Source organism: Brienomyrus brachyistius, chromosome 9, assembly GCF_023856365.1.
Source record: "Brienomyrus brachyistius isolate T26 chromosome 9, BBRACH_0.4, whole genome shotgun sequence".
NCBI classification, from domain to species: Eukaryota; Metazoa; Chordata; class Actinopteri; order Osteoglossiformes; family Mormyridae; genus Brienomyrus; species Brienomyrus brachyistius.
The window spans coordinates 23,020,711-23,046,387 of NC_064541.1; the positions used below are offsets into that span (position 1 = coordinate 23,020,711).

The 25,677-nt window shown below is 40.6% G+C and overlaps 1 long non-coding RNA gene across 1 annotated transcript; it reads left to right on the forward strand.

Annotated features, from left to right (window-relative positions):
* LOC125748472 (uncharacterized) lies at positions 1 to 25,443 on the forward strand. Its single transcript, XR_007399558.1, has 3 exons — positions 1 to 216; positions 11,601 to 11,756; positions 25,274 to 25,443. It is a non-coding gene; the product is annotated as an uncharacterized LOC125748472 (long non-coding RNA).
* The last annotated feature ends 234 nt before the right edge of the window (positions 25,444 to 25,677 follow it).

The window sequence follows — 25,677 nt, forward strand, 5'->3', positions numbered from 1 at the left end:
ACTGCAGAGCTCTGCGAACTCTATTAATAGCTGGGTACCTTTCAGGAAGCATTATGCAGGGCGAGGAATAACATAAAAATACAGCAGGAATGGCTGTGACAGGGAGTTGGGTGGGATGAAAACCCTGATCCAAAGTAGAATCCTTGTATTCCTGTCTCTCTAAATTTCGGACCCATCAATTCTCGCAGCTGCACAGACCAGGCAGGCCTACAGGAGGTAAGTGCTGTCATTTATGGGAGATTCCCAAGCAGGAACGTGTGGCAGAAAGTGAGAGTGTTTTAAGCACAGACTTGGGTTTTTGTGGTTAATTTTTCATTGATTTCATAAATTTGAAATGTGGATGGTCGTCACATATTTGTCAACTCGTCCTAGAATGTCATGGTAAGTTTACACAAGGCTGTAGGGCCTGGGGTGCTGTGGATTTCTGACAGCAGACTGGGTGAAACTCTCATTTAGGAACCTGTACTAATATGGCTAATGTGGCGTCTAATTTCAAAGGAATGCATCTCTCCATGGGAATCCTTAAAAGATATCTGAATCTGAATACCAATCATACAGTTCATTTTAAATATTATCTATATTAGGAGTGTGTAAATACATGTGAGAAGCTCTTTAGTGCAGAACTAATGCAAAATGTTAAATATTCCATCCCTTAGAGCAACTGGGTACCATGTGAAGGTCATCTGAAGATATCGTAGATAGTTTTATTGTGGTGTGTTGTGCTTTTTGGTTGAGTGGGAGAAGTGACCTCATATAAATGTTTTGATAGCAGTGTTGCCAGTGTGACAGCACTTCCCTGTCTCACATGCCAAGAAAAACTATGCGGCAAGCATCAGATACATGTATGCAAAGCGTCTGCACTGCACCTGCATCTGGAGCACAATGACAGCTGCTTGATAGACAGCGCTGTCTTGTCTATTGTGGCCTCTGCCGAAACAACCAGTCCTTTCTTCCATTTAAAAGATGGCTAGCTCTCCTTGCAATTGTTCAATCAGTTATTCAGTTTTACTGACAATCCTAGCTTAGCGGTAGAGCTGGGTCCACATACTGTCTCCAGGATTGGATATCTGAAAATGCGTTCAACATATGTGCTACTATTTTCACTTTGACTTCCTAACTACAATAGACTCTATGAATCAACCTGTCTATTCCCCCCCATCATTTTGCTTCTCCTTTCTTGAGTGTAGCTCTGAATAAAAGGCAAATTTCAGTTATTAAAGATATGGAAATGGTGAAATTTGACATGTAAATCTAAGACTTTAAATATCTGGGGGTGTGATGTCCTGCATTGAGTCATTGTTTTTTTTTTTTTTAAATTACTATTTTATTGAACAGATCTAGAACAGATTGTTTTGGAGAATAACATGGAGACTATTTTTATACAATAAAATGATGTATACTTAAAATGTGAAAAAATAATCTAACTACCAACATTTATTGGTGAAGGACTTTGAAACTACTGCAATGGACTTAGGAATTTTAACACCGTCAATGCATTAAAAAGTGGAGCAACCTTTACTTTTAACTTGAAGGCCTTAAACATTATCCTGCTAATGCTGAAAAATGCTATTTTCCTTCTGGTGTCTCGGATGATGTTGCTATTTGCCATGCTCTCTTTTGGCTTAACCTATTTATAATGATTCTCTGTTTGGAAATACCTTCCTGCCCCCCCAGGTTTCCTGGTGGCGTTCCTCATCCTCCCTGGCGCTCTGCTTGCCTCATCCCATCTCTCTCTGTCGTCTTCTCTTAATTTCCTCCACCCTGTGATTTCCTTTGGTGGAGTGTGGCTGCTGATTAGAAGCAGCTGACCCTGAGAAACTCCCTGCTTTCGTCACATCAAGGGGGGTGCTAGCTCTTCATTTCCTCCTGGAGCTGTTCCACTTACTCCTGCGACTTAATTACATTTTACACTGCTGGGGTAGGGCAATACTCTTCCAGCAAAGCTGAGACAATAATGGAATAGTTTACTACTGATTTGCCTGGACTAAGCCATTATTATTGTGAATGTTCCTTGTGCTGTGTTTTGAAAAAGACAAAAATTCGACAATTGCGTAAATATTACATAAATCACGTACATGTAGCATTATTGTCCACCATTATTAATTTAGACTTTCTTGCCAAGTAAGGTTGGAGTTTAACACAAAGAAGAAGGTCTTAAGATCCAAGCATTTCATTCAAAATGTGTCGCATTAGGAGTCCTGTTTACATATAAAATCCATTGTACCTTGTATTCAAGCAAATATCCATCCATCAGTAAAATAATTTTTTATCAAATGGTTGTGGTTTGAATGGTGGTTCAGTGTTTGCAGTTTTCCTGTTCTCCTTATGTTGTGCAGGTTTCCTCTGGGTTAGGGTTAAGGTTAGATCAATTTCAATCCACATTCCAAAGGCAGTTAGGTTAACTGCATGCCCTGCCTGCCACATCTGCCTGACCCTCTGGTCTCCACCTTCATGTGGCCCTAATGGACCATATCTGATGCTTTTTGCCCCTTATTAGTCTATGTATAAAAGTACCCATCTGTCCCGTCTTCGTTAGTCTGGTCATTGATGTACCTTCATGTGGCCTGTGTTCTGCCTTCCTCTGCTTCTCCCATTTTGATCTCATGTGATCCCGTTTTATGTTCTGTAAGTTTAATAAATCCCCTTTTGTTTTCCAACCATGCCTGCTCTCGCGTCCTTCACCCCACCCGACACAACAGAATGACCGGATTCCTAAAGAACTCTAACAGCCTGCCCCTCTGCTACAGCTTTCAGACCTCCCTGCATCCTGCAGGCTGGATACCCCAAATGCCTTGGATGCAGGTGTCTTAGGGGTTACTCATTCCACAGGAGGCACCTCGGCTTCAAATGTTGGACTTCTATTCCCTCCTGGAGACCACCCTGGAGCTAAGGAATAATCCCATTGTCTGGAGAATCCCCAACGCCGAAACTCTTGTCTGGTTGGTGGAGAGGGTGTTCAAAACACTCACCGCAGGTGCGGATTTCCAAGAGGCAGTGATGGTCCGGCACGTGGTGGCGGAAGTGCATGGAATAATTGAGTGTGAGACTGTTTAGCCTGTTGTCTGTTCATCTCCTGATACCCGTTCAGCCTACTGCTTGTCGCTTAGCATGCCGGCTCTCTGCTGTGTGAGGCTACTCAGATCTCCACTCATTTACCTGCTGTCTCCCTGAAGCTAGCTCCAGCTCCACCCGATCTTCCAATGTCTAGCCCAGGAGGGGCCACCTCTCATCCCAAGCTAATAGAGTCTGGCCTACCCTCATCTCCTGATGTTCCGGTGGTGCCCACCTCATCTCCAGTCATCGTCCAGGGGCCCGCCACATCTCCAGTTGTTGCCCAGATATCCAACGGCCTCCTCTTTTCCCGCCGGCTGCTGCTAAGCTGATGCCTGACTCCCTGGCTGCTGGCAGGCCAAGTTGGGGTGACCCTGATGATGCGCAGCCAGACTTGGAGTTGCCCTAAGTCCTGCTCTTAGCCTACCTCAGCCGAATGCTCACACCAACTCGGTTCCAAGTCCCGGTGTAGTCAATAGCGCCAGCTGGGGCCCAGAAGAGGGGGCAGAGTTTCCTTCTTCAGAAGTGGATAGATGGAGTTACACTACCTGGGCCAGCTGCCCAGAACCTGGTCTGTTGAGTGATGTCCACCCGGACACCTCTTCTGCTGCAGCCTTGGGGAGAGAAACCTCGGTGCCCTCCTGTTCCTGTTCTGCAGGCCCCCCGATGCCCTCCTGTCCTGCGATCCCCTCAGAGCTCTCTGATTCCACTGGCCTTAATTACCCTCTGGACCTGCTGGTACCTCAGCACCCTCTGGCCCTCCAAGGCTCTCTGATTCTACAGTCCAGAAGGGCTCTGCCTCGCCGATGAATGGGCCCAGGATGATCCGTGTCATCCAGGTTTCCAGGGTCTGGAAGACTTCCCGGACAGCCTACATTTTCATTCATTGCGCCTCCTGTCCCTGTCATAGTGCCCTATTCTACCTTTGTTTTTTTTCTTGATCTGTGTCCCCAGCGACTTACTGTTCTGTTTTCACTGCAGTCTCTGTTGCCCCTCTACTTGTCTGTCCTGTCTTGGTCTGGCCTGTTCTGTTTGTCTCTGTCTTTGCCTTTTCTGCTCCCTGGTCCCCACTAAGTTCAGAAGTTTGTCCTAGGTGCTGGGTCATGTCCCAAGGTTAGTCTGTTTTGTCCATTTGGTTCTATTATTGTCCTGTTGGTCCCTGGTTCGATCTCTGCTTGTTTGGTGCCCCTTGCTTTGTCGTTTGTCCTGCCCTGTCCTGCCCTGCCCTGTCCAGTGGTTCTATCTCATCTTTTGCGGCGTCTGTCCCGTGTGTCCCGTCAACTCTGTCATGTCCTGTCCCATCCAGTATCCTGTCTGTTCCCCACCATTTAAGATACCCAAATGGAAACGTGTGGCGCAAAGTGAGAAGATTTTAAGCATAGACTTGGGTTTCTGTGGTTAATTTTCCATTGATTTCAGAAATTTAAAATGTAGATGCTCATTGCTTATTTGCCACTACCCTGTCATTCAGTCCCTTTGCCCTCCCGTTTGTCCTTCGTGACCAGAAGCTACGCTTCAGGGTGGGGTTTACTGTCACATCCTGTCCACCACATCCACGTGACCCTTCTGTCTCTTCCCACACATGGCCCTGAAGGGCCACACCGGATGCTTGTTGCCCCTTATTAGTCTATGTAAAAAAAGTACCAGTTTGTACCCAACTTCGTTAGTCTGGTCGTTGACGTCGCACCCTTGTGTTGCCTGTGCCCTGCTTTCCTCTGTTCCTCCCATTTTGATCCCTCATGATCTGGTTTATTTCCTGTTTTATGTTTTGTGAGTTTAATAAAACCCCTATTGTTTTGCAACCCGCCCTGCCCTCACATCCTTCAGCCTGCCCAACATGACACTAACTGGATTCTGTAATTTTTTTGCCTGGAATAATTACTACTGATTGTCAGTCAGTTGATATGTATGCAATACAAATGAAATGGTATGAAAATTTAACATCACAATTATAGTGACCATAGTTATCATAGTCATCAGTATTATCACGCTATTGTCAAAATGTGCTGAAAATGTTCAAAATGTATTAATAAACTGAAATAATTTCACCAAGTTTTATATTGAAAACCACAAATTAGCAGCACTACGCATTTTTTGTTTGCATAAACATTAAAATAATAATATAGCCAGTGCCTTATTTAAACATATGCAAACCATATCTGTTGTCAGTGGGCATGGTGAGGGATGAGAGATCCACAGTAAGGCTCCAGGGGAAGGGGTTTTATTTAACAAAACTGCACACCAACAGGAAAAAAAACAGAAAGACAATGGGACCATGAAGAGTCAAACAAAAGCTGGAAAGTAAAAGCAATACTAATAAGGGCTATACTATAACACGAGAGAATGGCAATCAGGAAACCACAAACACACAGAGCAAAACTAGAAGCAAACACAGACATCTAAGCTGTAGCAAACACAGGGCAGCAACAGCTACAAACACACACAAATACATAGAAAAAGAAAACACCGAACAGGATGACCAGCAACACTAACTGGCCAAACAAGGAATTGACGGACATAATGAAAAGGGGGCAGGGCATGGACCAATCCTGACAGTATCAACTGTACATTAACAGTAAAAATCTCCAGAGCATTGTCACTGCCTTCTGCAGTGTTCTCACTGACACAAAACACTGCACACTGCGCCTGCACACCTGCGTCTGGGAGACTTTTGTTAACTTTGGTTGATGCCTGACAGTATTTAACGTGAGATATTCAAAGCATGGTAATCAACCACGGTTTTAACGAATGTATAGAGTTCTTCAAAACAAACAATGCATCCCCTTTGAGTAATTAAATGATCCCATATATGACTGACCTACAGTAATAAATAAGGTTCTGGCTTCTGTATGGTAAATATGGTTCCAAATGTATGATGAGATCACAATGAAGAATGACTAACCAAAGTAAAGCAGTTGTGATTACATTCAGTTGGCATTATGTTTCAGCAATACTTCAGTTGGAACTCCCTTTGCAGCTATTACAGCCTCAACTCTTCTGGGAAAGCTGTCCACAAGGTTTAGGAGTGTACTTATGGGAATTTGTGACCATACTTCTAGGAGGGCATTTGTGAGGTCAGGTACTGATGTTGGATGAGATGGCCTGACTCGCAGTCTCCGCTTTATTTCATCCCAAAGGTGTTCTGTCGGGTTGAGGTCAGGGTTCTGTACAGGCCAGTTGAATTCCTCCACACCAGACTTGCTCATCCATGTCCTTATGGACCTTGCTTTATGCACTGGTGCACAGTCATTTTGTAACAGGAAGGAGCCATCCCCAAACTGTTCCCACAAAGTTGGGAGCATGAAATTGTCCAAAATGGCTTTGAATACTGCCGTATTAAGAATTCCTTTCACTGGAACTAAGGGGCCAAGCCCAACCCCTGAAAAATAACCCCACACCATAATCCCCCAAACTTTACACGTGGCACAATGCAGTCAGGCAAGTACCATTCTCTTGGCAACTGCCAAACCCAGACTCGTCCATTGGATTGCCAGACAGAGGAGCGTGATCCGTCACTCCAGAGAACACGTCTCCACTACTCAAGAGTCCAGTGGCAGTTCTCTTTACACCAATGCATTTGACACTTTCTATTGCACTTGGTGATGTAAGGGTTGGATGCAGCTGTATCGCCATGGAAACCCATTCCATGAAGTTCTCTATGCACTGTTCTTGAGTTAATCTGAAGGCCACATGAAGTTTGGAGGTCTGTAGCTATTGACTCTGCAGACAGTTAGCGGCTTTTGCACACCGTGCGCCACAGCATGCATTGTCCCCGCTCTCTGATTTTATGTGGCTGTTGCTGCTGTTGTTACCAGTTGCTTCCACTTGGTTATAATACCACTAACAGTTGACCGTGGAATATTTAGTAGCGAGGAAATTTCTCGAATGGACTTATTGCACAGGTGGCATCCTATCATGGTACCACGCTTGAATTCACTGAGCTCCTGAGAGTGATCCATTCTTTCGCAAATGTTTGTAGAAGCAGTCTGCATGCTTAGATGCTTGATTTTATATTCCCGAGGCTATAGAAGTGATTAGAACACCTGAATTCAATGATTTGGAGGGGTGTCCCAATACCTTTGACAATATAGTGTATCAATTATTCATCTTTGGGTGTCTTTTGTACCATGCACTAGAACTATAGAAAAAGCCAATGGCACTGCATTGCGACATTTTGTAGTAGCTAGAATAGTCCTACAATTTTCCGTCTTTCCCTATAAATAAAATTACTAAAACTTAAGCAGAAACCAAAATATATAAAAAATAAATATATATCTTTAAAACAAAAACTAATGAAATAACACTGAAAACTTAAATGATTAAAAAATGATTTTAAATGAAAATTGAAAATAACAGAAAAACTAAATTAAAAATACAAACTACAATAAAACCGATGCAAGGACATAGACATGTACATGGTGCTGCAATTACAAATGTATTTTATTTTAGTCTGTTGCCATTTGGGAGTCTTTTTAGCGAGGAATCATATAGGGTAGCGAGGAATCATATAGGGTAAGTGCCGGTATTTTTTAAATTTTCTCAGCCAACCTTTCTTCAAACCCTCTAGCTATATGTTTTCTGTCTGATCAGAGAGGGTAAGAAAAGGAGCTTGTATTCAACTTTTGTTCTGATTTCCTGGCGGACTTTCTGCTACTTTTCTCCTGGCCAATGAATGATTGAGACGTGTTTGCATCACTGAACAGATTGTTCTTGTTGCTTCAGATTTTGAGAGGTACGCTCCCTCGCCCATGCCCACCTGGGGCCAGCCTGTGATGAAAATTATGTCGCTACAACTGCGCATGGTGATGCATCAGTGTCCGCATGAAGTATAAACTAGCCTTTAGGGATCCATGCCCATGTCTGGAAGGTCGTGGCTTCAAATCTCGTGGCTGGCTAAATAATCCTGTCATCTTTGGGTCCCTCAGCAAGAGCCTTAACCGCAATAGCTCCAGGGAAAGTGGATCACCCTGTAGCCTGTAGCCTGATCCTGATTTGTATGTCAGTTTTCACCAAAGAGTCTGTTAAATAAATACATAAAAATAACGCAATTCATTCCTGATTTCACATCATTCTTTTTATCAGTTATTCGGTGCTGATTAAATTACACTCTAAACAATTATATCAGATCAATGGATCCTGTAAGTGCAAACACTGCCACCATCACCTAAATCTGTGATCGTTAGTAAGACAAAGGCTCTGATGTGGCCCAAACCCAAAAGCTATGGCTGTTATCAAGTTCTTTAAAAGCGCCGCCAACAATTTTGTTCAGCAGATTATCATTGATAATTAATCAGTGTAAGTAGTGGAAAGAGACTTACTCTGAAAGGTTAACAGCCCTTGCTACACATCTTTTGCAACTAAAAAGTCAACAATTCACCAAAAATCGTATCCTGGGGATGCACAGCTAGAAAGGCATTGAAAATAACTTCTGACTATACCTTTTCTTTTTTGATATGATTATCACCATTAATAAGCATAATCGTTTTTGGATACCAACTTTCAATCAGCATTACACTTTCTTGGCTCAGTGGGTTAAGCCTGTGTGCCTGTAATCAGAATGTTGCCAGTTTAAACCCAGCCTCAGCCTGTGGGTCCTTGAGCAAGGCCCTTAACCCCCAGCTCCCTGGGCGCCGCTACGGGTGGCTGCCCTTCGTGGAAAGCAGACTCTACAAAGAGCAAGTTGAAGGAGGCGTAAATACAATTTCCACACGGGGATCAATAAAGTATCAATTATTATTATTATTATTAGCTGCTACTGAAGACAGTTTAAAGTATATGGAGTCTCTGTGGTTGGATTAATCAAGACTTGGTTTTGCCTATGGACCAGGTGGTAGAATTATGTTGTTCCAACCTCAAAATTCATAAACCGGATTGAGTAGAAGCGGCAGGCAGTCCAAATATTGTTTGTACTAGAACAGAAAGCCAAGCTGTGAAGAGAACAAGCATGCACAGTAGCTTTGCTCCTACAAATATTAGGAGTGGACCGCCTCCTTATCTGCTTGCCGATGAACTGTTCCACTTGGGGCCTACAGTACGCAGCAGAGATGGTGATTATTCTAATATGTAGCCAGACAGAGGACAGTTTGTTTTACCCTGGGTGCAACATGGCTGTCACGGGACAGCACTTTTTCTTGACAAGTCTTGAGTTCTTAGGTCACTTTCAGCCAAGCTCCTTCTTGTCTGTAACTGTCTCCACACACCTCCTGATATGTCTGACATACACACACATTTATACACACACACACATTCCTTTTATCTCTCACAGAGTGTCTTCAGCAGCAACTCTCTCCCTTGGATACTTCTGGTGACAAATGGCCAAAATTTAAGCCGTACCCAACCTTTCCTTTATTTTTTGGCAAAACTGCTTGGGTAGGAGGGTAATGCTGACTAGAGTATTATCTGAATTTTGAAAGATTAACATTTGTAATCAATTGCATAAGCATTTCTTAGGCTTGTGCAGTGGAAGCTTTTCATATTCCCGCTCACTAATGAGGTTGATTGAAAAAGGATAGCAGGCCAAGCTGAAAATGGAGCAACATTCCCTGACCTCAAAATGTCAACTGGGTTGTATTTCTTGATGTCTGTTAAGATTTATTCTAGACAGACTGACATTAACCAACTCAAAATGTCTTTTACATTAACTTCTAAAAATCCTCTATGTAGCAAAGTTGCTTGGATTCTCAAATAGGGACAGCACTTAATATTCTGCAGCCCTTACATAATTCATAATTCAAACATTTGAGGGCCTCTCATCTATAAACAAATTACTAGCAGAACTATCAGAGGTTGTAGCGACAGTAGTTTGGTCAATATAGCATGGAGTGAACAATGTATGTTGCTTACAGTTAGTGTTTATTGTTTCTTATCCCTACATCTTTATCACAGGAATGAACTATTTAAAAGCAAATTTATGATCTCTTGATTCACTGGCGTAGAATATAGGTGGAAAATCAATATTTAGCTTCAATTAATAGCAACATCAGTAACAATCATAGTAAGCTAAAATTTCTCAAGGCTGAGCACGACAGAGGTGTAGGTGCACAAACTCTTTCCTCCAGACTGTGATAAATGGAACTGAGTTAATATCCCAGGATTTATCCACGAATGTCATGTCAGGGTGCTGATTAGATTGAGTGGAGGTCGTTGGGTTCTCTCATTCTATCCGAAATGTTGAATTACTGATGAACAAATAGAATAGTCATAACATGGGCACCCTACCCTCTGGCAGAGTGATTTTATCCATGGCATGGTCTGGGGGAAGGGCAGTGCTGCGGTAAGCCCTCAGATAAAGCTCGCTCTGTCTTAGCAGTTTGATTTTAATTGAGCTGCTCACTCAGCCAATGCCTTGGGCGGGAGGGTTGGGGGGGTGGGGGTGTCCCGTATGTCACTTCCTATGATTAACCTAAATTTCATCTATTGCCCTGGACCACTGCCAGATTCTGTAATGCAAAAAATACGCATTCAAATATTTACACAATAAAGAAGGCAGGGTGGGGACAGGACAAGAGGACCCATTATGACAATAAACTAGCTAGTGTTCAGAAATGCTGCATTATTACTCATCATTCTCATTAGGCTGACCATTCTTTGCTTTTGGAAGACTTACAATTTTAGTAAAATCCATGAAATGGCATACATATTTTGGTGTGAGTCAGCATTGAGGTGCTAGTAATTCTGAAAGAAAACCTGATTTTTCTCCTTCAATTGCAAATGCATCCCTCATTTTAAAATATATCACATCCGCCATCATAAACCCACTCTTGGTTATGATGGATAAAAAACAACAATAACTACAACAATAACTACAACAGCAACGATAGATTTACTTAAGAATCTTACTGGATCTATTTGTGGAACGGCTCTCCTTCTTTATTATTTCCTCCTTACATCTCCTGGTATAGTCCAGTGATTTTTGAGAAAGGAAAATTGAGCCAGTCACCATAAAATAAATATGGAGGGTCATGAGAGAAATATGCATGCATCATTTGTTTTACCATCTGCCGGTCTGAATATCTGAATGCAATGGTTCCCGTCATGCTTTGCCTAGTAAAGCTGCTGTTCTAGAGTGGGGTTTGTAAACTTTCACAGGAATACAATACCCCTACTGTCTCAAGATGCTTAAGCTTAAAACTAAGGACATATTCATTGTATACACTGTGCACAAACACACACACACAGACACACACATCACAGAGCCATGACGACGTTTTGGATCTTACAACGTTGATAAATCATTTTCTCAATCATATAAGATTATGATTACATTTCAATATAACCTTGTAGCAATGAGCCATAATATACATTTAGCATCTCATACAAGCAGCGATGCAGCCAAGCTTAATGCGCTTATCAGGTACATGCTTGTGTTGGTGGTCTTTGTTGTCTAAGTTCTTAATGCATGACCTTGCAAAAGAATCTTTTAAAAAAATATACATTGAAGTATAAAACCAGCTGCATAATTTTTGAACATCCTGTAGGCTTTGAATTTTAAAACAGTGAAGTGAGATGAACTGAAACGTGAATTGTTCACTTTGTTTGTTCATCTGCAGGCTTTCCCGTGCAAAAATATCTCCAGTCCAAAGAACAAATGAAGGAAGATGATCCACAGATTCTACACTGTATGTGTCCTGGGGAAAAGAAAAAAATAACTCCTACCTAACCTCTAGCTCCCCACTTTTCCAAGATAATGCTCTCTCCATCAGCAGGTAATACTACCAGTGTACAATTCGAGAAAAAAAAGCATGTTACTGAATTATGCATATTTCTCATGCAGGGTGACACAGTAGGAGCTCTCAAAATCACCTTGATACATGTATGGAATTGTAGAGTGAAAATAAAATGGCAAAGAATGCTAGCGCTCAACTGGAAGATGGATCTCATAAATATATTTTTATGGCTTGGGAGGGTACAAGTTAGGGAATTTACCATGTATTCGTAATCTTTCATATATTGGTAGTTACATTTTTATCCTTCATATATGGAATCATAAAAAGGCTCATATATCAATAACTTGTCAATTGCCACTTAATGCAATATAGATTAACAAATCTTAAGATTTAGGATAACTAGCTCTATAAATATACTGAGTATTCCATACTGATAAAGATCTGGAAATACAAAGCTAACAGGACTTGCAATATTAACAAGTCTTTTTCATAAGAGAATTGAATTGAAATAATAGAAAAACATGGTTTCAAGTATGTGTATTGCATGATATATACCTCTTTTCCCTTATAAATTCATTGACTGAAACCGAACTGAGCAAACTCAACCTCATGCAATTTGCTAGGGGTATGCATTAGGATCCACTATTTGTAACATGCCCCTATTTTGAATTGACTGCTTTTTGTTCATAAAGCCCATTTCCATCAAGCATTATGGTGCTCTTATTCTACTTTTCTGTTCCTGTTTAACTCAGAAATTCCTGACATTCTCTTTTAAACAAGTTTAAACTACTTAAGCAAATCCTAGTATTAAAAGACTTACATTTGGGGAAAAAAGAAGAAAATTGGCACATTTGTTTGGTCCTGTATGGGCCTGCATCCCAAAGCAGGATTTCTTGCTTAACCAGATAATGTGTCAGATTTACAGTAGTCTGGGCTGAATATAAGTGAAGTCAGATAAAGTCCATTTAAACTGAGGTACCTTAAATCTGACAAGTGATTTTGCTAAACGAGAAATCCAGCTCTATGAAACAGGCCCCTTTTGTGTTCTGTACAAAGTAGATAACTAGAAATTGATATATAGGAGGGTTGCACATGACGTCACACTGCATCAACACCAAAAAAGGGCATCATCTACCATACCAGTGCTGTGTTCCCCATCTAGTGTGGTACTCTGTGTGTGCGATCTCTGCTGTTTTGTTGTGTTCATCATACAGTAGTTGGGTGTGCTGTTGTAAGCTACTTTTTCTTTTGCCGATTCAACTGTAATCCAGAGAGGAAAGATGAAGTTTTAAAAAGCAGGTACTATATCTCATGACCTTCATTGTGTTTATTATTGTGGCGACTGATGTAAGCTAATGTAGAAAACAAGTAATTTTATGGCTTTTTGCGCCACATGATTTATAAGAGGTAAGCTGATAACATAAAATTATAATTCAGTTTAGAAAATGCAATGTGTTTTTCTTATCCTTTCATATTAGACAACACAGCCCCTGTGTATGACTGAGGAAATACTTACCGTGTACCAACAGTGAACATGGGGCACAGCAGTACGAAGAATCTGACAGAATTACAGGAACACAAAAAGAAATGCCTACTCAGACAGTTGCTTCAGACAAATGAAGTTCACACATCCATGGAAAAAATAAAGCAATCAGTAATTTATTTTTAAAATATATTAACTTATGTATGATCAAACCAAACTTGCTGTAATAGCTACAAGGGACACAATACTATAAGGTTAACATTACAGCACAGAGCAACATCATTTCTTAACGTCACCATTACATGACGAAATAATTTAACAATAAACAATATATAATAATCCATGATGGTAACATTTTATTTAAGGTCATTGTTTTTAGCAATTTGTAAATACATTCCTAGCAAACATTTAGGCATTCATAAAGCATTATAAACATGGCTATAAATATTTATCAAAAATCATAACACTTTATAGCCATTTGTATTATGCATTCTGAAAGCTTTATTTCTCAATTATAATAATTAAGAAATAGATACCTTTATAATGCAGGTATAAGCATAATGGTAAGTATAAGCATTATACTTATACTTATAATGTTAGGTATAAGCATCAAGGATGCTTTGTACTGCATTATAAAGGTATCTATGGTGCATTATAAATGACTACTTCATAAGGCAGTTTAGCCATTTTTATAATGCTTAATGAATGCATTACATTGCATTAGGAATGCGTTTATAAATTATTAAAAAAGGGCCTTAAGTGTTACCTAAATGGTAAACACTAAAAATGAGATTTATACTTGAATTTACCCATAAATCCATCCATTTTCCAAAACGCTTATCCTACTGGGTCATGGGGGATCTGGAACCTATCCCGGAAGCAATGGGCATGAGGTAGGGGACAACCCAGGATGGGGGGCCAGCCCATCACAGGGCACACTCACACACCATTCACTCACACATGTATTCCTACGGGCAGTTTAGCAAGCCCAATTAGCCTCAGCATGTCTTTGGACTGTGGGGGGAAACCGGAGTACCCAGAGGAAACCCCACGACGACATGGGGAGAACATGCCAACTCCACACACATGACCCAGGCGGAGATTCGAACCCAGGTCCCAGAGGTGCGAGGCAACAGGAATAACCACTGCACCACCATGCCGTACCCTTGCCCCTAAATACTTTTCAATATTTTGGCCAGACTTTTCCTAGCACAGTTTTTTTTTGCCCAGCCAGAAATAAAGAAATTAAACCTCCAGACTTTTAGTCACTTTATTTTGCTTTGTTGTTACCATTTGCCAAATGACATTTGCATAACCAGACAGTTAACAATATCCTCATAAATGGCAGCAGGTGACTCACAACCAGTTTGCTTTCACTGCGTCTGGGTCACATCCAGTAATATCTGCATTCTCTTTATATTGTTTGCTTTTATTTTCTTTTATTTATTTTGCTTTTATAGAACATGTTATGTAATGTTATTTCGTGTCACCGTATGCAATGAACTGAATTTGATTTCTCTGACAATAAAGCCCTACTTGACTTTGATTTGATTGCATTAACATGCTCAGTACTCTTTTACCATGACTAACAATGCACCAAGATGGCGGCACAAGGTGATTGTACAATACTACTGCAGCCCTCCTATTGGTATAGAATACCAGTATTACAGGAAACCATGAACTCTCTCTACAGTGTGTTTATAGTCTTTTCCAGCACTTCACTGGATGACATGGTTGTCCTATAAATTAAAGAGCAATAACAGTTGGTGATTAAAAGCAAAGCCAAGGGTCTACATAGGCCATAAATAGCCTCTCGCTTGGATGCATCACGGAGACAGTGGGATTAAGTCAGACAGTGTCCCACTGCAGTTTATATGGGTCACACAAGAATCAGTTTTACAAAGTGCAGCAGTTTAATGCTAGAAAAGGAATCGTTTTGCCAAGGCCATCTCCTGCACTGTTAAGCACTAATCCATGCTTATATTTAACTGTGACTGAGATCAATTAAAATCCAGCCTTTCCCAGATAGTGATTTTTCCTTGGGCCCAGAATGGGTGGGGAGGATGCAAAGCAATTCCACATCCATCGATACCAGTAGCTCTAGTCTTGTGTTATAGTATGCTGAGAAAGAGACATTTATTGTCAGCTCTAGAATATTATGCAGATTTTGTAGGTTTTCATGCTGGTGTTTAAAAAATTAACTTTATATTTTACATTATGCAAAGAGTGGCTTGGAATTCCTGGAACCAGTTCAAAGACAAGGTGATGCTAGGTAAAGGGTGGTGATAGGCGATATGGCAATATTTTATCATAACAGTCACAATTAGTGTCCATGGTACATATTTCAGTGGTATGGCAAAAATTGCAATACAGCACTACGTTCAGAGATGGGCCCAAACACATGAAAAAGTCTTAAGAAATTAACAAATATGGTTACAAATAACAAATACTTGCTCACCAAATGTAACAAAATAAAATACAAAATAGTAGTTTGAGAATGGGGCGGTGTGGTGGTGCAGTGGTTATTCCTGTTGTCTCACGCCTCTGGGACCCGGGTTTGAGTCTCTGCCTGGGTTACATGTGTGCGGAGTTTGCATGTTCTCCCCATGTCGTCGTGGGATTTCCTCCCAGTCCAAAGACATGCTGAGGCTAATTGTAGTTACTAAATTGCCTGTGTGAGTGACTGATGTGTGAGTGCGCCCTGCGATGGGCTGGCCCCCCATCCTGGGTTGTTCCCTGCCTCGTGCCCATAGCTTCTGGGATAGGCTCCAGACTCCCTGCAACCCAGAAGGAAAAGTGGTTTGGAAAATGGATGGATGGTTTGAGAAAATGTATTATAATAAAATTCAAGTAATTTGTAAAATAAAAATAATAAAAAACAAATATGTGTACCATCACAGCCCTTGTAATATTATAATATTTTAAAAATATACAGCTTGCCCTAACTTTAAATAGCAATAATTCAAATTCTGTGTGTGTTATAGTGCAAACTGAGAAATGAAAAATGATTTTGTGACATTGGTAACGAAACAAGAGCCTAAAAAGCTGAATCTGCAGCAGTGCGGTGGGGTTGGGGGTGATATCGCGGCTTCGGCCCGCAGAATTAATGCCGGTTGGCTGACAGGGGTGCTGGTGTGTGTATGTGCACGCGAGCAAGCACATGAATGGTTTCTTAAATTAATTATCATAATGCATGAATTTTCTGCTTTATCTTATAGTAGAGTTCCAATCATGCACAAAGAAAAAAGAGACAGTTTTTTTTTATAAAAAAAAATGGAACCATGAATATAATATGCAACGTCAAATCCGCCAGTCCATTTTCCCTCTTACACAGGCTCAGTGGATATAAAAACGCCTATGTTTAGCTGATAGAAATTAACTTCCTTAATAACAAAAGTAGCTAGCTTGATTTATCGCTAATGAAGTCTGCCAAATATGACAAAGCACAAGATGCCACTGCCAGAGCATGCTTGATGAAATTTAAGAGAATGCCACCAGGCTTAAGCACTACTTACAACTTAATTCACAAATTATAATTGCTGTACTTTTGTGTCCTATAATGACATTCGGTGAGCAATATCTGATTGTCAGGTAACGCGGGTGCAAACAGGTAGGACAGGAGGCAGGGAAGGACGCAGCAGGTATGTTACTAACATCAGGTAACATCAGTGACGGACCTCAGACAGGGCAAGACGTGGGCTGATATAGACAAAAGACAAAGGCAAAATGACAGGGCAAAGCTGGGCATGATTGGGGAAGCACACAGGGTGGGGGGGGGGGTGTGGCACACACGAGGATCGGACGAGCCGGGCATGACACTGATAGTATAGTTTACTACATACTTTACCTTGGCAATTTGCACGAAACACCAAAGTGGCTATTCTCCTTGGACTACTGGTCATGGGAAAACAAAGTTCACAGCAAGCAAGGTGGACTCAACAGAATGTGCCATATGACTTACTTATATCTAGCTTAAGATGGTGATACATTACATTTAAAAAATCTGTAAGTCTGGTGATGAAAGTTCATGATATGACAGAAAGTAAATTTAATTAAGTATTTTGAATATATTAAATACACAAAATACAATCTCTCAATGTATTTTGTTACAAATTACAGTACATTTTTTTGTCCAGCAAAATATAAAGTTACAAAATACTGAAAAGTAATTAAATACATAATTAAATAATAAATTCATTTAATTAAACTACTCATCTCTGACTACATTTACTTTTATTTAGCAGATGCATTACTTCAAAGTGGCATGCAAGTAGAGGAAACACATTACAAACATATGTGCTGTCAAGAAGTCAAGTACGCATACATGCATAAAGCTAAACTCCGCTTCCAATGAATACCCAGTCACAAAAGCACTACTTAAGATTATTATTATATAATGACACAACAAACCAGTAAGCATCTACCACGTGAGATGATTAGTGACTAAGGGTCACGCTTTACTTGAGGGGAGGTGGGATCAGTACTTAACACTTAGATACTGGTTAATTAATGCATTAACTAAGTGTGTTCTACTACATTATTCATGTCCCCTCATGTAAAGTGTTACCGTGGCTATATCTTGAACTAAAAACTTAATTGAGCTTTACATAACTTGGTAAAAAACACACAAACAAACGTAACATAGGCCTGCAACTGAACTACTAAAAAATATTGTGCTATTGTGCACAGGATAAGCAACAGACAATACAAGGGTGAGCTGGCTATGCTGCTTAATAAGCCTAGTGTGCAGCACGACTGTTGGGGAAGAACTAGTGCCAAAAAAGGTTCTCCTTCAATTACATATAAATGGTTTGTATTTGCGAAATTCAACCTGAAGTAATCTGCTGTATTTTTGAAAGCCATTCACACAACAGGTGGCAACGTACATCTTTTAAAATGGTCAAGTAACATTACTATATACATTCCAAAAAAATTGTGATCTATACAGTGTATTGTGATGAAAAATACAATGATGTGACATTTTGGCCATGTGTCCCACCCCTAGTATAGGGTATAAAATGCAGAATCAGGGAGTTGCACGGTATGTTCGGCTGTTGAATAGCACTGTGGGACCCAAAATATCCATTTTAACATGGATGAAAGGAACAGAAAACATAGCAAATTACTGCTACAAGCTTTGCAATTTGCCGTGAGAAACACACATTTGAGAATAAAAATGAATAATAACACAGACATGTGTCAGTCTGAGGGTAAGTCCTCTGTTTACTATGAAACTGTCAAGGCAAGGCTCACCACCACCCCCACCCCCCCATCCATGTATTATCATCTGCCAGGTTCTCACATCAGCCCCACCTGAGACACTGACAGTTTGGTAATGGAGATCAGCAGAGCGGGCTGTTCCCGGGGTGCCAACTCAACTCTGGCAGAATGGAGTATAGATAACCTCTATAAGGGATTACCTCATCCAGGGGTAGCAGCAAGTCAGGCCTCCTGTGAACAGTTGATTTGTCCATTTTACAGTTAGAGAATGCCTCACTTTGGATACATGAAGCTCAACCTAGCCTTATTCTTCACTCGAAGGTTCATAACTCGTTTGACATTTATAGATAAGTGGCTTCTACGGAATTTAGAAGTGGCTTTTTGAGTCTTCCTGTTGTATGAGCCAAATGTATTTGAGATGGCAAGTGACCATTAGAAGCTGAAGACAAGCTTCACATTCTGTAAGACTACAGGACCATCTGCCTGTGCCCCTTATTCCATTCAATCTTCAATCTTGCTTTTTATCTCCTCTTGTACTACTACTGTCATATCCATAGGTTATGTTTTATGTGGATTACATAAGCTCTTGTTTTTTGGAGAGCATGTATTTAGGCTACATAGAGCTTTCATCTTATGATCTGCATTCAAACCCCTAAGTCTTTCTTGGCCTTTGAGCCAATTCTAATACATGGACCAGATTGGAAGAATTTAATCTGAAGTAGGAGTGACACAAAGAGAAGCATTTTTTTCATTTCTTTGTGCTTGGTTGTTATTTATCATCATAATTTTTATCATCATAGTTTGGGCATGGCCTGAATTTTGTTTATTTATACAATTTAAAAATGTATCTATCTGATGCCCTGTCACTTTTTAAAGATGAGAATTCAACCAAACAAAGTGCTGCAGCACCTTTAGCTTTAACAGCATTGTGCCTAATCACATGCTGCTTTAAAACTCTGAATGAGAACATTTTGATTTCTTCATTTGTCCAAGCCAGTGTTTCTCAACCCAGTTCTCTGTGACCCCCAGCCTGTCCTAGGAGGAGCAAAAACATGGCTCAGGGGTTCCTGAGGACCAGGTTGAAAAACACTGCTCTAAACCAAGAATCCCTAGAACAGTAACAGCAATAGAAAAGCAACAACAATAGTGATGTTTTAAATTTTAATTTAACAAAACTGTATCAAGTTTTTGGAGATACTTACCAGATAACTAGAAATCGGCAGCATGGCAGCATGGGAGCACTGTCACCTCATAGTTCCAGGGCTGGGGCTCCGAACTGGACCTCTGCTCTGTGGCAGTGGAGTTTGCATGTTCTCCCCTTGACCCAGGCGAGGATAAATGGCCAGAAGATGGATGGGTACTTTCTTGTTTGTTTGCTTGTTTGCTTGTTTTTTTGTTTGTTTGTTTGTGAGTACCCACTGACCATAGAGCAATGTTTTGCTTTTCTAATGATAAATATATGTGCTTATGTGTGGTATTTACTATTAAAAACAACAGGGATATATGGAATTCTCTTAGAAATATCTGAAACATTTGGTGGTAATTCAAACACTTTTCTGCAGACATACCATGCTGTTGTTCATGTCGCATACCAAAAGGTTGATTCCTTGCCTTGCATTGTTATACTCTGATATTGCTTTATAGCCAAATTAAAAAAAATAAATAAATCGTAAGCACTGTCAGAGAGAGAGGCTATATCAATTTGCATTATGGTGTTTTCTATCTTTATAGTCAGTTCTGTGGTCTTTCGTTGATGTTACTGAAAGACGGCTTTAAATCCCATTAAAGCCGTCCATAGTCCTTTGATAAGATGAATGGACTTTGGTGTTTAAGAAGAAACTTTCCTCTTACCTAAATCTATGATAAATGGTGCACTGTGCGTCTTTCCAGTTGTGCTCAGCAGTTATTTTCTGATTTATGTAAACACATTCATACAGGGGCTTTTCATATTTAAATATACATTCAGCCAATAGCTATACGAGCTGGTCTAGGTAATCCAGGACGTGGGTTTACAGGCAAGGCAGACAAGATGAGTGCACTATTTGTACAGCAAACAGTAATATGCTGCCTTCCTGGGCTATTTAAAAATGTATTCACTGATGTCCTTAGTGGCTTAGTGGCAAACCTTTCCAGGCAATTCTCCTGGCCTTACATAAAATCCCTCTGATGGTCAAGCAAAAGGCATATTGCCAAAAAATCCGTAGCATTGGAAATCCTAAATAGTTTACGCACGTCCCCCAGGGCTGTCCGACACCTTTTCCACTTGCCTCCATCAGCAAAGTTGCAAATTCAGTTTCCAGCTTCTTAAGTAGTTACAGTGTGACAGTTTTTGCCATTGGAGCATATGTACAGAATTCAGGAGATGAACATCCAGGAACATAAACTGAATTACTGAGGCGTCCTGTCTTTCATCCAGTTTTCACTGAAACAATTTTTACATAAGTCTTTTTACAATTGATAAAACATTTATATGCATTGGCCATTGGTGCCTCATAGTCAGTCCTGTGGTTTTGCTGGGGTAAACAGCATCAAGTATTCAGTCAAGAGGAATTCAACATAATGAAATTCACCATTAGTTACATCAAATAGAAGTAAAAAAATTCTTGTGTTTGTCTCTGTGGGGGCGATATGATATGAATGGCTGGAATGTGCAGAGATTAAGAATTACTGCTGAATCAGACAAGTCAGGCAAACATACAAATTTTGGTACCTCCTCTACCAGTGGACCTGCACATGAACTTCCCACCTATAAAGCCATAACATTATCATCCTTTTGCCCTGTCTCTGCAATACAAGAGCAGGGCTACCATTTATTCAATGCATATTTTGGGATTCACAGACACATACACAGACACAGACACACACACACACACGCACACACACACTGAACACCAATTTCAAGTTGTCAGTCACACGAAAAGCTGTTAGGCTGAGAGAGATAAGATAAAAATATATGCTTTATAGTAGAAATAAAGCTCGTTATCCTTTTCTTTGTCTTTTGCCCAAAGATAGATTTAAAATATTGTAAGTCCAGTGATAAGAAGCCTTAATTAATCCATCCATCCATCTTCCAACCAGTGACTCTGATCAGGGTTGTGGGAGGTGGGGGAAAGGAGGGGTGGAGCCTTTCTCAGGCAGCACAAGGTATAAAGCAGGGGAATGCCTTGGGTACACCCTGATAATATTATTTATTTTGCAATTTTTGCTTCAGGGCAGCATGGTGGTAGAGTGGTTATCACTATTGCCTCATACCTCTGGGACTCAGGTTCAGGTCTTCACTAGGGTTTCATGTGTGGTGTGTGCTTGTTCTCCCCATGCCATCAGGGGGTTTCCTCTGGGTATTCTGGTTCCCCCCCCCCCCCCACAGTCCAAAAGAATACTGAGGTTGATTGGAGTCACCAAATTACACATAAATGTGAATGGTGTGTGAGTGTGCCCTGGGATGGGTTAGCACCTCATCTTGGGTTGCATGTCTCCCACCTGTATCCTCTGGGATAGACTCTGGACCCCCTATGACCCTGAATAGAATAAGTGGTGAGAGGAAATGGATGGGTATTTCATATAATTGTTAACTAAATTAGAAACCACCATTTAAGGTCGGAAAAGTGCACATGGATTCCTATATGGTGAGGTCACAAGAATCATTATTAAATCTAATTAAAACATTATGGTATAAAAGATTTGTCACTTGTGATGCGCTATGGATTGTTTCTTTCAAGAATAAACGTGAGGAATACTGACAATATGATCTGTTTTTCTAATTTTACAGATTATAAACTTTTACCAATAAAGTGTATAAAATGCCTTTTACATAGAAAATAGGAAAACTATAAATAAAATTGATGTAAAATAAGTTTTTCACACATAGCGTGAAGGTATGCGTGCCTTCCTCTGTGAGTGTGTATCTATGTGTAAAGGTATCTCTCTCAGTGTCATGCTCATAAATTAAATTCTTAAGTCAGAAAACATCAAACACAATAAAAAGTTCTCAGTGTGACTGCGTGCGTCTGGGTACATTTAGCCACCAGCAGTTTTCCGACAGCGAGGCATTTGAATAGGGGCGTCAGGCAAATCAATCGCTGAATGCCAGGGGTAGCCTATAGCGGTTGTTCCGTCTCGGCCCAACGCACTCTCTCCTCTGCACATTGTAAGCACAGGCGAGGCAGGCCCTGGCGGGACACATTTTTCATGATGCTTCGAAACATATTTCACCAGCGGCGCCTACGGTACTCCTGTTTGGGCCTGGTCCAGAAAAACAGAGGGACGCGCAGGAGACAGATGGATGAGGGGGTTAAACGCTTCTAAGGTATTCCACTTGAACACATTTACTCTGCAGCTTAAAATAATCTGAAATATTCTCCCCTCATTGCCTGGGGGTGTGAAAGTAGGATGGGGGTGTAAAAGTGATGCTGGTAAAGGAGAAGAGTGATAAAATATACCCAGGAAAAATAAAGTACATAAAAACAGGGATGCTTGTCATTTTGCTTGCACTGCAGTATCTCATTCTGGGATACTTATGTTTTCAGGTAAGCTGGACAGCAGCCTGGTGCTTCCTTTTAATTTCTCTAATAATGTTTCACCTACCACCATCACACACACACACACACACACACAAACACACACACACACACACACACACACACACACACACACACACGCACACACACGCAGACCTGTATTCATGTTTTTGTGGGGGCTATCTGTTCAGTTATATGGGAAAAACTCTAATCCCAACAATGACAAGCGCAACCGCTACCCAGCCCTAACCTTAACCATTAGTGACCAAACAAAATATTAGTCGCATTTTTAGTTTTTTGATTGCAGTCACAGTTTTTTAGAAAATTGAATTTCTTCCAAAAACTGGTCCCCACAGCATCAAAATAATGGATACTTATCACATTGTGGAGACATTTGGTCCCCACAATGTAATATAAAGCTCATCCACACACACACACACACACACACACACACACACACACACACACACACATACAAATTTATCCAAGGTATTTGACAACCGGTGAAAAGTAATCACATTTGTGCCAAGTTTAATATTCCTGGAGAATGGGCAACTCAGGTAAGGGGCGGGCAGAGAGGAGTCTGCATCTTATCAGTCCTGCAGATTTGCACTTGGGTCCTTTTAATCGGCGATCTAACCTGAAGCAGGGAGATAAAATGTTGGCGGTTCCCCCATAAATGCACTTATCTGCACCATGCATGCTCTCCTGACTGACAGACTACTTATTTGGTATTCCATGCAGCCTCTTCGCTGCTCTGCAATACTCTCCTCTCTGCACTCTTGCATTCCCGTGGCCTGTGGGCCACCGGACGCCATGCATTTCTCCAGCTCCTTCCCACTCCTCATCCTTTTGTGACAGTGGTGTCAGTCAAGCAAATAAATAATGAAATTAAGACCCGCAAATTAAAGCCAAGGGGAAAACAAAACATCCCGGGACTGACTCACAGTAAGTATTTTAGCGATATTGCCAATGACATTATCTCATTAGTATGTGAGACCTTCTATTTGACTATTGTTTGCTGGTATGATTGTATCAGTAGTTTTATTCGGATTGCCGTTCTTGGCCAGCCTGTTCAGAGAAATGTTGTCATCGCATAAAGCAAGATTCTGAAAGAGATGTCTCCAGGCCTCCTAGCAGCCAATGGACTAAATCAATTGGAATGCATAGATATTACACTAAATGGTTTTTGGAATCCTCAGATGAATTGTTCTAAAATTCTTTATCTGGGTGATTTATGTCCATATGTTCTCCTTTAAGTGGGAACTCTTTGATATTATATTAAACCAATTGTTGCCTTCTCATTTCTGTCCTCATTTTTTAGATTATCATAGGTTGCTATACAGGATAGAGCAGGTGTTGGGATGCTGCACTGGGAACTATTTTGCTCAGGAATATATATGCATATATATTCCACTATTTTCTCAATAAAATGACTTCAGCTCATTTCCTTCTGGTAATATTTTACATTTTGATATTTGTATAGCTATTTGTATTGCCCGAGACACTGCATTCTATGGAACAATGATAAGTCACATAACACAGACGACACTGTCTCCAGCAGTGAAATTTGTAATATTTCTCTTGCACACCTGTACCGGAAATTATGTTGTATCTCAAGTGATTTAATTTGCATTTGCATATCAAAAGAACAATGCGCTAAAAAAGAAAAATGTTGATGTTATATGTCGGGCATACATAATACATTGAGTTCGGGTTATGTGTGTGATTGTATGGGTTCAATAGAATAAAAGAATAAAAGCTGCAGTAACTCAGGTTAGAATGAATGTAAATTGGTGAGGATTAAACGGGATGCAGGATGATGAGACGATGCCAATAGGCACTATATCCTGGCGACAGAGGACAAAATGTGGAGACACATTTATATTCATTATATGGTTTTGAGTCTTAACTTTGATGATATTTTTTCTATTTTTGGAATTCTTTTAACATGGCACACAATGAACTGCGATCCCAATTTTAACATTGTGTGTATAGCACTGCAATAACCACAAGAATCTTTGACCTATGATATCTGTCTTTCATGCTGGCTGACATGAATTACTTTAGGTGCTGATACTGAGTGATAGCAGTCTGCATTGCATTGATATTTGTGACTATCTTAACCAGTGCAGGTTTCTGGGGGAAGATTTCTAAAAGCATATTTAGATAGGAAAGGGAGGGGGGAGGAAGATTTTAACTACAGCTTGAAATAGTGTGAGTATTAGAGGAAAACTTACATTGCATGTTCATCTGTAAAATGATTATAATAGATTGTATAGTTTGGTTGCAGTGGAAATGTTGGCATTAGGTAACACTGTCACCCCCACCTCCAGGGCTGCGTTCAACCCCAGATCGACAGGTTTCCTCCAAGGACTCCAGTTTTCTTCGGCAATCCTTAGGTGTGCAGTAAAATGAACTGCCTTCAGATGGACCACCTTTCTGTTCAGGGTGTACGCCACCCCTGTGCCCTGTCCTGCCTGGGATACGCCACTCTCTGACCTTATACAGGATAAACAGTTGGAAGGTGAATGATTTTTTCCATTAAACAGCAGTTCAAGACTAACTAACTACTGATGTACCAATTAGAGCATGATGAATTTCTGACTAAGTAGAAAGCAGTATTTTTGATTTTGAGCTATTATGTCAGTTTCAATTCAAAGTACAAGGGTACAGAGCCTGTCCTCACACCTCGCAGTCCTGGGGGTTAGTTTCCTTGCTGTGTGCATGACGTTTACAA